The sequence below is a fragment of the Schistocerca americana genome, chromosome 1, assembly GCF_021461395.2.
Source record: "Schistocerca americana isolate TAMUIC-IGC-003095 chromosome 1, iqSchAmer2.1, whole genome shotgun sequence".
In the NCBI taxonomy this organism is placed as follows: domain Eukaryota; kingdom Metazoa; phylum Arthropoda; class Insecta; order Orthoptera; family Acrididae; genus Schistocerca; species Schistocerca americana.
The window spans coordinates 688,463,455-688,479,426 of record NC_060119.1 but is presented as its reverse complement, the minus strand read 5'-3'; positions in this window follow the sequence as shown (position 1 = coordinate 688,479,426).

Genomic DNA, 15,972 nt, shown 5'->3' with positions numbered 1-15,972 from the left:
CCCTTTGTCCCAGGTACAAGTTTCTTATAAGTCTCCGATCTCTCCAGTTGATTCCTATTTCCTTAAGGATGTTCATCAATATATTCCAATTGACTCTGTCGAAGGCCTCCTGCCAGTTTATAAAACAAGCGCAAACTTAATGGCGTCTCTGGTCCCTTTTCCTTTCCTGAAGCCAAACCTTCTCCCATCACTTCTTCAATTTTGTTTTCCAACTCTCTATTTAGTATTCTTGCAATGATCTTTGCCACATGCGATATTTGACTAATTGTTCTATAATCACTACACTTATTGGCTTGCTTTTTCTTCTCAGCTTCTCAGGGGTAACCATTGTGACGTCCAAAAAGTCTTCAGGCCATTCTCTCATTTCATAGATTTTGTTTATGACTTGTGTCAGAACTTTCAAACTTTCATTTCCGATTTCTTTAAGCAAATCCGGAGGTATGTCGTCATCCCCTGTAGGTTTCCTATTCTTCATGTCGTTTATCGCCTTCTCTATTTCCCTTGTCAGTATACTGGGCCTTTTTTCATCTTCATCAATAGCTCCCTCTGGCTCTATGGGGCATATGGTGATGATTATGTACCTTTGGTTGACCTGTAAGTGTGTGCATTCATAGATTCGTGGTGATGTGCTTGGTTTCGTGATTTCTTAGTAATGTATGACAATTCCTTAGTAGTTTTTAGTTTGAACTGCATATTTATTTATTGAATTATTTTATATTTGTATAACATTGTTTGCATCAAAGAAATTTAGAACTTTACTTGTGTGGTCTGTATGGTTGATGATGACTACACTATTGTCTTTGTTATATTTGATTGCTATGATGTTATTGTTTGTCAGTTTCTGATCAACTTTCTTAGAGAGCTTCCTTGTGTTATTGCTCATTGACTATATGTGTTTCTGTCATGTATTTCTTTTTCTAGTATGTTAGCTACTTTTATTATGATTTCATTTTATTATTTTTGGTGTTATTTTTCGGTATCTGTTGCGACTTTCATTGTGGCAATAGTATGCTTCATATTATTACTATGTAGTTTTGGTGGATATTTATGTCCTTTGTCTAATAGTTTCTTTTCTTCATCTGTGAAAATTATCTCTGTAAGATTTCTTGGTTTCTGTATGAAATTGAATGGTGATACTTGTTCTTGTGTTATCTTACTTTTGTGTATGTATTAAGTTGTTCATTTTTTAAATGTAGATCTCTTATTTATATACTTGTATGGAACATGTAGTTATCCACAAATTTTTCTATGTCATCAACTGTTGCAGGTGCATTACTGAGACAGAATTGTGCTATATATGTATCTTGATTAAGGTCTTCTTTATAATGAATTTTCTTCTTGATTTCTTCTTTCATCCATAACTTTTCACTATACTGCTTCACCCTTGTTATAATGCTGGATTCTGTCTCTACCTGCACTTGTACTATCCTGATGTGATGTTGTCTGTAAAGCATTTTCTGTGGAATAGAATACTTCCTAATTTTTTCATCATACTGATTTTTAGGCAAGTAAATAGCAAAACGTTCTCCTTAATTTCACAGAAAATTATTGTCAGTAATTTTTGCATTATAGGGCCTGCAGCGCACTAAAGGTCACAGAAAGGTACGTAACAAAGGGTTAATTTCTGTCTTTCATACTATAAGCTTATTTTGGTGTTATTGCCATTTTCTGGAACAATATGTAATCACTATCCATAGTACAGAAGCCATCAATTAGATGATAGTTGACAAAGAATACGCATAAAGGTATAATTACATTACATTGTTCATAAATTGTGTAGATACCATACTTGCGTCACTCTTTTCTTCCTGTCTTATGTAATGAACAATTATGTATTCTCCATAAGTTTTTATTGTTGTTCTACTTTGAGAGGTTATTAACTTGATCCAGAATGTTAAGTTGTTATGATGTATTTATCACTGGATTTGTACATACTCGTAATTTTCTCGCTGTTGTACATGGTAAGTTCACATATTTTCCATAAGATTTGATGGTAGGTTTAGTGAAAGCTTTATAGCTTGATCCTGAGATGCTGTATGTTCACATTTGTTTATCTGTATAATAGATATTGTGGTTTGAGTTGTTGTCTAATTTTTGGTGTATTTTTTTAAAATTTGGTTTACTGCTCAAAATGTTAATGAAGTTTTCCTAAGTAATGTTCTTGTTTTGGTCATTTGGAATATTTTCTGGGTTGTTTTTTATAAGTAGGTAAATTTCCATTCCTTCTGAAATATTTCATGTTAATTACTTTCAGAATTTTATGAAGTATTTTGATTGCTGTTTCAATCTTTTTTGTTTTATGGTTGTAGGTTTTTAGATGTAAAAAGAAAGTGGTAGGTTAGTGTGGGAATCTCTTGTGTGTTCTCTATATCTGATGTTGAAAATAAGTCCCATTCATTCTATGTAATACTCTTCACAGTGCCCACAATTAATTTTATATATTCCAGGATATGATTATTTTTTATTATAGCACTTGCTGGGTTTGTGTGCTTAAGTTCTTAGATGTTTTGAACGTAGTTTTGTAGTTGTAGTCTTCAATGTGGCATTTAGTTCATTTGAGATACTGCCCATATATGTGACATCCACATATATGTATTTTTGTTATGGTTTAATTTCTTGTATGATTGCCATTTTTTGTTTATAAGTTGGTGTTTGGACTTGGTTTTTTCTGTGTTATAGTCATTGTACTATGCATGGATCGAAATCATTTTTATATGCTGCATATTTTCTATCGTTTTTATTTAATTGTGTATGGCTTCTGGTTTGAGTGGTAGAACAGCAATGGACTGCTTAATTTCCATTTCCGTAGTAAATTTAATTTTGTTGTGTACATTGTTAAGCTCTTGGTGGATTAGCTGTATCACCATTTCTGTTGTTTCTTTCAGCAATAGTGTATCATCTACATGTCCATGATAATATATCACTTTGTTTATAATAAACATAGGAAGCAACACTAATACAAGAAATTTAACTGAAAAAGCAAAACACATACATACCTGCCACTTACTGGGATGATATCATAAATGAACTAAATGCTGCATTAAAAAACACATCTACAAAACTAGTTTTCAAAACATCTAACAACTTAAGTGCACAAATCCATTCAGGAAATGCTACAATACCAGGATACTCATATCCTGGAATATGTAAAGTGAACTGTGGGAACTGTGAAATACAAATGGTATGTAACTTCTACATCAAATGTAGAGAACACACAAGAGACTCCGACACCAAGCCATCCATTTTCTTTCCAAATCTAGTAACCCACAATCATAAAACGGAAAACATCATAACTGCAATCTAGATACTTCACAAAATTATAAATGGAATCAGTATGAATATCTTAGAAGAAATTGAAATTTACCTGCCGATAAGATACAGCATGCACTACATTCGAAATAACCAAACAGGCCTTAAATGTAAATACTACTCAGAAAACGTTACTAGCATTTAGAAGCAACAAACCAAATTAAAACGTACACCAAAGATTAAGCAAATGCCAACTCAAACCACAATATCTGTGATATAGGTGAACAAACATAAACATACAGTATCTCTGGATCAAGCTATAAAGCTGTCAATACAGAAAAAACTGCCAGGTTTACGAAAAATATGCAGTTATTCACATTATAAGACAGCAAGAAAATTACGAGCATGTACAAATCCAGTATATAGATATGTTACAACAACTTAAAGTAACTAATACTGGATCAAGTTAATGAGCTCTCAAAGTAGAACAGCATCAAAATCTTATGGAAAACACATAATTGTTCATAAGACAGTAAGAAAATAATGACCAGACACAGGTGCATTATGTACATACATTACAAACAACTTACTGTAAGTGTAAATTTGTACATATCATATGTAAGCTACCATCTAATTTGACAACATACATACTAGGTATAATTACTGCAGATTGTACTAGAAAATGACAATAACGCCGAAACATGTTTATAGTATGTGAGACCAATGAACACTGTAAGCAGATAACAGGTATTAAATATTTATTAAAATGTAGTACTGTGACCTATATTGTGCAGCAGACCCTACAATGCGGAAATGATGGACATTAGTTTCAGTATGATGTGTGATCCATCGAATCATAACGATCATTAACATGTGACTAGACACTTTTATATTCAAATGGTACATATTGAAAGCCAGTCTAAATACATAATGTTTGCACTGCAATATAGGAACTCATGAGTTACTATTAAATTCTTGTATATGTGACACTTTAATTTCATTGAATTGCTTTTCTCTATTTAATTGATCCTGTTGCTCCGAATTGTTTCACATTGCTAACAGAAAATATCTTTATAAAAATTATAATGTTGGTATCATAGTAAGCAAGTGATACTATTTGTTAGTCGCTGCAAACAGAAACTGGTAGTAATAATAGAATCCAGTTAATGCAGTTCAGTATCAAGAATTTTTTAAAACATCACATTGCTCCTAATGGCAGCAAACTTCTGTGCATCATGTACAGCAGTTTCAGTACATGCAGAAATTCTGTTTTATTTCATCAGCTTATTTTTTGGATTATGTGCAAGTTACCTGCAGCTGATCTGTATAAAATTTCTATATGCGTTGATGAATAATTTTTCAAGTGTATTTCGTTGTGCTTTTCTTGACTGACAACGTGATGGCTTGACATTTTCTCATATGGGTATGGCATCTACTGTAATCGAATGTAGCAGTTTTCTGATTCGTTCATTATCCAAGCGTGTTACGGGTTGGTACACCTTATGGCCCTTAGCAAGATGGAACATACTGCTTGTAGACTTACCATCAAGAATCAGATGGCAGCACATAACACAACTGCATAAAAAAGTTGTTTCCTTAGGAACAAAAACAACAGACTGGAGACATATCATCAAACTTTTGGAGAAATATCATCCACGAACTCCCGAAGATAGTAGGGGCAGATAAGTGTAAAAGCGCAACAACTATCGAACAATCAGCTTTGCGCATCCAAGTTGCTGACAAGAGTAATATATAGAAGTATGTGAAAGAAAATCGAGGACCTGTTAAATTACGATCAGGTTTGGTTTCGGGAAGGTAAAGGCACTAAAGAGACAGTTCTGAAGTTGCTCTAGATAATGAAAGCAAAACTTAACAAAGGGCACGTTCATTGGATTTGACGACGTAGAAAAGCGTTCGGCAGTTTAAAACAGTGCAAAATGTTTGAAATTCTGAGAAAAATAGTAATAAGGTACAGGAAAAGACGAGTAATATAGAATATGTATAAGGGCCAGAGGCAACAACAAGAATGGAAGATCAAGAACGAAGTATTTAAATTGAAAATAATGTAAGACAGAGGTGTTATTTTTCGCCCCCTACTGTACACAGTGAAAAAGCAATGACGGGCAGGTTCAAGAGTGGAATTAATACCCAGTGTGAAAGGGTATAAACGATATTCGCTGATGACATTGTTTTCCCGAGTAAACGTGAAGGAGAATTTCATTATTGTTGAATGGAATTAACAGTCTAATGAGTAAACAATCTGGATAGAAAGTAAACAGATGAAAGACGAAGTAATGAGGACTGGCAGAAATGAGATTAGAAATAAAATTATCATCGAAGTCGGTCGCCACGAAGTAAACGAAGTTGAGGAATTCTCCTAGCAAAAGACATAATGGATGAAGTAAGAAGGATGAAGAAGGTAGATTAGCACACACAAATTTCACTAAATAAATGAAATAAATAAAATCTTTAAACCAACAAAGAAAATAAAAAAATTCAAAGATAAAGGCAAAAAACTTTTTCAAGCTAAGTACATTAACTTATCATAACGAAAACGTGGTAATGTACCCTGAACTCAAATAAAACCAAAGGACATAACAGCAAGCTTAATAAAAAATATAAAAGAATAAAAATCACTGCCTAAAAAAATTAAAGCTAATAATATTCTTATAAAAACAATTCTAGTATACTCAGCTAAAAAAATTAAAATAAACCCGCCTACACCATATTCAATATTAAAACCTGAAACTAACTCAGATTCACCTTCGGCAAAGTCAAAAGGAGTACGGTTAGTTTCAGCTAAACAAGAAGCAAAACAAGCTAATGCTAAAGGAAAAGAAATAATAGTAAATCAATAATAAAGCTGATCATTTATAAAATCAAACATGTTAAAACTACCAATTAAAATAATCAAAGATAATAAAATTAAAGCCAAACTAACTTCGTATGAAATTGTTTGAGCAACAGACCGAAGAGAACCTAATAAAGAATAATATGAATTAGAAGACCAACCAGCAATTATAACGGTATAAACACCTAATCTAGTACAATATAAAAAAAACAAAAATCTATAAGAAAAGGAACATATATAAGTTAAGTAAGGGAAAATCACTCAAACAGCGAAGGAAATTATTAAATTAAATACAGGAGAAAAATAATAAAGTAAATAATTAGATATAATAGGAATTGGCTGCTCCTTACAAATTAACTTAACAGCATCACTAAAGGGTTGAGGAATTCCTACAAATCCTACTTTATTTGGACCCTTTCGAATTTGGATATAACCTAAAACCTTACGCTCTAATAAAGTTAAAAAAGCAACACTAATTAAAACACAAACAACTAGTAAAAGAAAATTCAAAATAAACATAAATAAATCATGGAGTATCAATACTATTTGTAGAAAAAATCTACATAAATGAATTCTAAATTCAACACATTAATCTGTCAAAATAGTAATCTAATTAATATTAATCAATAAAATAAAAAATATTTCAACCATATGGTCCTTTTGTACTAATATGAATTAATAATCTTAGGATAGAAACCGACCTGGCTCACGCCGGTCTGAACTCAGATCATGTAAGAATTTAAAGGTCGAACAGACCTAATTACTGGGCTGCTGCACCCAAAATTTTTCTTAATCCAACATCGAGGTCGCAATCTGCTTTGTCGATATGAGCTCTCAAAAAGAATTACGCTGTTATCCCTAAGGTAACTTAATCTTATGATCATAAATTATGGATCAAAACAACAAACATAAATAAATGATATAATAATGAGGAGTATATTTATTCTTCATGTCACCCCAACAAAACATCATCATTAAATATAGAAAGGCAAACAAAAAGCTATATAAAAGTAAAATGTTAAGCTCTATAGGGTCTTCTCGTCCTAAAGAAAAATTTAAGCCTTTCGACTCAAAAGTTAAATTCAAAAATTTATTAAGAGACAGTTGATTCTCGTCAAGCCATTCATTCCAGCCACTAATTAAGAGACTAATGATTATGCTACCTTTGCACGGTCAAAATACCACGGCTCTTTAAAGATCCGCTCAGTGAGCAGGCCAGACCTCAAAGTATTTTCAAGAGGACATGTTTTTGATAAACAGGCGGAAATCAATTTTGCCTAGTTCCTTATAATAAATTCACAAGGTAAAACGTATATACAAATAAATATACTAATTCTATCATTATTACAAAAACTTTAAAATTGAATCAATAATCTTAATAAAAAACCTAAAATACTTATAAAATCAAAATAAAAAATAATGAACTAAAACGTAATCTTAAAGATAGCTGTTTTTAAGCTTACTTTTATATTTTATAAAACAAATTATAGGATATTAACTTCAAAGCTTATCCCTTAAAGAATAAATAAGTTAATATTTATACTTAAAAAATTAAATAAAAACAATTAACTTCAAAAAATTAAATTTTTTCTTAAGAAACTAGATATCTTGGGAAACGATTAACATCTCATTTCTATAAATAATTTAATGATAATTGTGATACATTAACTATAAATTATTTATAAATCAACCCAAATCGAGACAAGTAAAGTAAATACTAAAATTTTGATAAACCCTGATACAAAAGGTACAATAAATAAAATCTACTTTTTAAAATTTAAAATAATATTTCATAAAACAATTACATTTCCAATAAACTATAATCTAAAAAATCAATTCTACAAAATATACTAAGACAAAATTCGACAAAATTATTTTTATTAAATAATTAAACAAACAAAAAATAAATATAATAAAATAAATAATCAAGACATCCTGATTTGCACAGAAAAATTTTCAGTGTAAATGAAACACTTTACTAATAAGTTATATCTTGAAACTCTTCCTAGATACACTTTCCAGTACATCTACTATGTTACAACTTATCTCATCTAAATTGAAGCTACCTTAAAATAATAAAATAGAATAATCAATAATGAGAGCGATGGGCAATGTGTACACACCTCAGAGCCAATATCAGTTAAATTAAATAAATTAAATTACTATCAAATCCACCTTCATTAACAGTATTTCACCATCAAATCCGTTATAAACAAAAATCTATTGTAACTCACCTCCTCTTAACTATAAGCTGCACCTTGACCTGAAATATTTTATAATTATAAATCTTGAGAATTATAACTCTAAAAAGATTCTCTGATAACGGAGATATACAAACAAATAAATTAAGTAGAGTAAATCGTGTATTATCAATCACGGGGTAGGTTCCTCTGAATTGAATGAGATACCGCCACATTCTTTGGGTTTAAGGACCTTAACTAATAGTACCCTGGTAAATATAATTAATATTAAAAATAATAGGGTATCTAATCCTAGTTTATTATTTAAATTTCACAGATTCATAAAAAGAGTTATAAATAAATTTTAACATTTCACCTTACAAATCCATATTTTAACCCTAAAAATATAAACAACTGTTTTAACCAATAATATTCACTTGTATCAATCGTATAACCACAGCTGCTGGCACGAATTATGCCGATACTAAATCAATTGCTAAATCCAAAATCACTTGATAATTAAATCAAATTACTGCAAAAAGAACATTTAGTTTAACGAAACTTACATATAATACAAAGAAAAAGTGAATAAACAAGCAAGAATAAAACTTTTGGAAACAAAAATAAGAAATTTGAAAATTTATAAAATTAAGAAAAAATAAAAGTTTCAAATATTTAAAGAAAAAAAACAAAAAAATGACAAAAAAAGAAACGCACCCCCATATGACCACAACAACTTCTCTATTATATATAAATAAAGATTAATATGGGACATGTATACCAATAAATGCATTATATTCTTTCTTATTTTACCTTTCTTTTCACTAATACTGAAGGAAGATTAAATAATATAATAAATATATTTTATATAATTATGTAAATTAATGTAATATGTTATTAATATAAAATTAATTTTATATTAAATTAACTTAAATATTTATTAGTTAAATAATTTAATTATAGAAAATTATGTAATTATATTATTATAATTAATATAATTATTTATATTAATGTAATGTTTTATATTTCATATTATTAATTATATTTATTATATCCAGTTATAATAATATTTAAGATTAAATTACATATTATTATATAATTAATAATATAATAACCTATTTTAAGCTAAATCCTAGGTAAATAAATGTATTAAAAAATCATTTAATAATAATAAAATAACATTATAGGTATTTAAATTTAATTAAATGTAATATATTAATATAAATTTTATATATATATATATATATTCAAATTTTCCGAATCGAGATAAATTAATTAGAAATAACCAAAATAATACATAAACAAATTAGAAAAAAAATTTTAATTTATATATTAAATATAAATGAAGTGCCTGATAAAAGGGTTACCATGATAGGGTAAATCAAGTAACTAAAAATTACCTTCATTAAAAATTACATAAGACAGAATTAAACTACCTCCTTTAGTATCAAAAACTAACGTGCATCATACACCTTAATGTAAAAAGGTAAGCTAAACAAGCTCAATCCTCTCCTTTTTAATGAACAACAACTCTACAAAACTTCTCTTCCTATCAACATTAATGGTAGGAACGATCCTGTCCATTTCATAAAACTCCTGATTCAGAGTTTGAATAGGACTTGAGATCAACTTACTTTCATTTATTCCGCTCCTAACAAGAATAAAAAATATAATAATAAATGAGTTGTCAATTAAATATTTTATTGTCCAAGCAATAGCATCGACAATACTATTATTTTCAATTTTTCTGATTCAAATAAAGTATCCAATAGGGTGAGAAACACAATTTATTCCCTCAATAATAATTAGATCTAGATTATTATTAAAGATTGGGGCTGCACCCTTTCATTTCTGATTTCCAGAACTAATAGGAGCTTCGAGATGAAATAACTGTTTAACACTAATAACATGACAAAAAATTGCCCCAATAATGGTATTATCTTATTGTATTCAACTAATAACTTTCATTTGAACAATCATCATTCTAAGAATTGTCATTGGGGCAATAGGTGGCTTAAATCAAACATCTCTACGCCAACTTCTAGCATATTCCTCAATTAGACATTTAGGGTGAATAATTAGATCCCTAACAGTCAGAGAAAACATCTGAGAACTATATTATATTATTTACTCACTATTAAGATTAATTATTGTCTTATTATTTAAGCAAATAAATCTATTTTTTATAAACCAAATTTACTCAGCCAGAAATATAAAAACTGAAATTAAATTCATAATATTTTTATCTCTCCTATCCCTAGGTGGTTTACCACCATTCCTTGGATTTCTACCAAAATGAATTGTAATACAATCATTAATAGAAAATAATATAACAACTATTATAACCATTATGGTTGTATTAACTACAATTACACTTTATTATTATATATGTATTAGATATAGCCCTAATTATGTCATACACAGAAAATTCATGATCTATAAAAATAAAGTCTGAAAAATCACGAATTATTCTTTCTATAACAGTAATAATTTCAACAATAGGATTAATCTCAACATCAACCTTAATCTCGTTATACTAAGGACTTAAGTTAATTAAACTAATAACCTTCAAAGTTATAATTAAAAGAATAATCTTTTAGGCCTTAGTAAAATTTTGCACCTCTAGAATTGCAGTCTAGAATCATAATTGAATATAAGACCTAAAACATGGTAAGAGAGAAACATCTCATAAGTAGATTTACAGTCTACCACCTAAAATTCAGCCATCTTACTGCAAAAATGATTATTCTCAACAAACCATAAGGATATTGGTACTTTATACTTCTTATTTGGAGCGTGAGCAGGAATAGTAGGAACATCAATAAGAATACTTATTCATGCTGAACTTGGTCAACCAGGATCTCTAATTGGAGATGACCAAATTTATACTGTTATTATTACAGCCCACACATTTGTAATATTTTTTTATAGTAATACCTATTACAATTGGTGGATTTGGTAATTGACTTATACCATTAATAATTGGTGCACCAGATATAGCATTTCCACGAATAAATAATATAAGTTTTTGATTACTACTGCCTTCATTAACCCTTCTTCTTACATCTTCTATAGTAGATAACGATGCTGGTACAGGATGAACAGTTTACCCCCCTCTTGCAGGAGCTATCGCACACGGGGGTGCATCTGTAGACCTAGCTATTTTTTCACTCCACTTAGCAGGTGTATCATCTATTCTTGGTGCAGTAAACTTCATTACAACAGCAATTAATATACGATCAGAAAGTATAACTCTAGATCAAACACCTTTGTTTGTATGATCTGTAGCTATTACAGCCCTTTTCCTCCTTCTCTCACTTCCAGTATTTGCAGGAGCTATTACTATACTATTAACAGACCGAAACTTAAATACATCATTCTTTGACCCTGCAGGAGGAGGTGACCCAATTCTATATCAACACCTATTTTGATTCTTTGGACACCCAGAAGTTTACATTTTAATTCTACCAGGATTTGGGATTATGTCTCACATTGTGTGTCAAGAAAGAGGAAAAATTGAATCATTTGGAACATCAGGTATAATTTATGCTATATTATCAATTAGGCTAATAGGATTTATTGTATGAGCACATCACATATTCACAGTAGGAATAGATGTTGACACATGAGCATACTTTACATCAGCAACAATAATTATTGCTGTACCTACAGGAATTAAGGTATTCAGATGATTAGCTACACTATATGGAGCTAAATTCAAATTCAATCCACCATTATTATGAGCTTTAGGATTTATTTTTCTATTCACAATTGGTGGACTAACAGGATTAGTAATAGCAAATTCATCACTTGATATTGTATTACATGATACATATTATGTAGTAGCCCACTTCCATTATGTATTATCTATAGGAGCAGTATTCGCAATTATAGGAGGTGTTATTCAATGATACCCACTATTTACAGGATTAACTATAAATAATACATGATTAAAATCCAATTTACAATTACATTTATTGGAGTAAACTTAACATTCTTCCCTCAACACTTCTTAGGGCTAGCAGGAATACCACGACGACATTCAGACTATCCAGATGCATATACATCATGAAATGTAGTGTCAAGAATTGGATCTACAAGTTCTATTGTAGGAATCATTATATTCATTGTAATTATATGAGAAAGAATGGTTACAAACTGAGCAATCATATTTAGAGCTAACATAAGAAGATCAACAGAATGACTACAAAATAACCCACCTGCAGAACATAGTTACTCAGAACTACCATTAATTTCTAGATTCTAATATGGCACATTAGTGCAGTAGATTTGAGCTCTACAAATAAAGGTTTGACGTTTTATTAGGAAAATTCATTAATGGCAACATGATCAAATTTATCCCTTCAAGATGGAGCTTCACCATTAATGGAGCAACTATCATTCTTCCATGATCATACTATGGTCGTATTATTATTAATTACAGTAATTGTAGGTTATGCCCTAAGTTATATACTATTTATTGCCTATACAAACCGAAACATACTTCACAGACATTTAATTGAAACAATCTGAACAGCATTACCAGCAATTATGCTAACTTTTATTGCACTTCCATCATTACGACTACTATATTTACTTAATGATTCAGTAGATGCTATAATCACAATTAAAACCATTGGACGACAATGATACTGAAGATAAGAATATTCAGACTTTATAGACGTAGAATTTGACACTTATATAACACCAGAACAAGACCTAGAAAGCGACGGATTTCGACTTCTAGATGTAAATAACCGAACAATTCTACCAATAAATACAGAAGTACGAGTATTAACAAGAGCATCAGACGTTCTACACTCATGAGCAGTACCTGTGTTAGGGGTTAAAATTGACGCAACGCCAGGTCGACTAAGCCAAGGAACATTTACAATAAAGCGACCTGGACTGTTCTTGGACAATGCTCAGAAATCTGTGGAGCAAACCACAGATTCATACCAATTGTAATTGAAAGAACTTCAGTAAACGTATTTATCAAGTGATTATCTAAGATAATCTAAGGAGTTAGTTAAAATGTATAACATTAGAGTGTCAATCTAAAATAACTAAATAATTAGTACACCTTGAAATACATCAGATGACTGAAAGTAAGTAATGGTCCCTTAAACCAAAAAATAGTAAATTAACGACTACTTCTGATGGGGAAATTTAATCCAAATCCCTCAAATATCCCCTCTCATATGATTCTCCCTATTCATTATATTTTCGGCTACATTAATTTTATTTAATCAAATAAACTTTTTCTCATTTAAACCAAATCTTATTAAAAGAGCAGAAAAAAGAACAATTGATATAAAAAACTTGAATTGAAAATGATAACAAACTTATTTTCAACATTTGATCCATCAACTATATCTTCAATTTATCATTAAATTGAACTAGAACATTCTTAGGATTATTATTAATCCCAACAATGTTTTGACTTACACCATCACGGATTAATATTATTTGAAATAAACTAAACTTAACCTTACACAATGAATTTAAAACATTACTAGGACCAAAATCATTTAATGGAACAACATTCATCTTTATCTCAATTTTTATTACAATACTATTTAATAATTTTATAGGATTATTCCCTTACATCTTTACTAGAACAAGACATTTAGCACTAACATTTGCAATCGCTCTACCTATATGATTAAGGTTTATGTTATTTGGATGAATTAATCATACCAATCACATATTTACACACCTTGTTCCTCAAGGAAAACCGCCTGCATTAATATCATTTATAGTATTAATTGAAACAATTAGAAATGTCATTCGACCAGGTACACTAGCAGTACGACTAGCAGCAAATATAATTGCAGGACACTTACTATTAACATTACTAGGAAATACAGGACCATCTATAGCAATAAACTTAATTTCACTATTAATTATTGGGCAAATACTTCTATTAATCCTAGAATCAGCAGTAGCAATAATTCAAGCTTATGTTTTCTCAATTTTAAGAACTTTATATTCTAGAGAAGTGTATTAAACCTATGTTAACAACTCACTCAAACCACCCATTCCACTTAGTAGATTATAGAGCTTGACCATTAACAGGAGCAATGGGAGCAATAGTTCTAGTATCAGGATTAGCAAAATGATTTCACCTACTTAACATTAACTTATTTATAATCGGATTTGGAATTACCCTACTAACTATAATCCAATGATGACGAGATGTAGTACGAGAAGGGACATACCAAGGGCTACATACGGGATTTGTATCAATTGGATTATGATGAGGAATAATTTTATTTATTGCATCAGAAGTACTATTCTTTGTTTCATTTTTCTGAACATTTTTTAGAAGAAGACTAGCACCTACTATTGAACTAGGAATACTATGACCCCCAATAGGAATTCAACGTTTTAATCCTATACAAATTCCATTACTTAATACAGCTATTCTTTTGGCATCAGGAGTATCAGTAACATGAGCACATCATAGTTTAATAGAATCTAATCATACTCAAGCATTACAAGGACTATTCTTTACAGTATTACTAGGACTATACTTCACTATACTTCAAGCATACGAATATTGAGAAGCACCCTTCACCATTGCAGATGCAGTTTATGGATCAACATTCTTTGTTGCAACAGGATTCCATGGTCTACATGTAATTATCGGAACAATTTTCTTATCAACATGTCTACTTTGACATTCAATAAACCAATTCTCACCAAGACGCCACTTTGGATTTGAAGCAGCAGCATGATACTGACACTTTGTAGATGTAGTATGATTATTCTTATACATCTCTATTTATTAATGAGGTAGATAATTGTTTTTCTAGTATAAATAGTACATTTGACTTCCAATCAGAAAGCTTGATATAAATCAAGAAAAACAATCCTGATTTTATCTACAAGAATTTTTATTAGATTTATTATCCCAATAATTGTTATAATCCTTGCAACAACAGTATCAAAAAAATTAATTAATGACCGAGAAAAAAGATCACCATTTGAGTGTGGATTTGATCCAAAAAGATCAGCATGAATACCATTCTCACTTCGATTTTTCTTAATTGCAGTAATTTTCTTAATTTTTGATGTAGAAATCGCACTAATCCTTCCAATTGTAATTATTTTTAAAACTTCAGACATTATAATCTGAACAGTATCAACAATATTTTTTATTATAGTATTACTAGGCGGACTATACCATGAATGAAATCAAGGAGCCTTACAATGAGCAGAATAAAGGGTTGCATTCAAAAAGTATTGATATAATCAATCAACCTTAAATAGAATAAGAAGCGAAATATTGCAGTCAGTTTCGACCTGGAAGATTGGTAAATTTTATACCCTTATTCTTATTAATTGAAGCCAAAAAAGAGGTGTATTACTGTTAATAATATAATTGAACTATAAAGTTCCAATTAAGGAAATGTAAAGCCAATATGAAAGCTGCTAACTTTTTATATTAGCGGTTAAAGTCCGTTAACATTTCTAAAATTTATATAGTTTAAATAAAACATTACATTTTCACTGTAAAAATAATATATGTATATTTATAAATACCTAAAGGTAAAAATACTTCCTTAACATCTTCAGTGTCACGCTCTAACTATAAGCTATTTAAGTAAACGAAAAATAATACCACCAAAACAAATATTCAAAAAATAAAAGTTAAAAGATAAATCTTAAAATTAAAATCATGTCAAC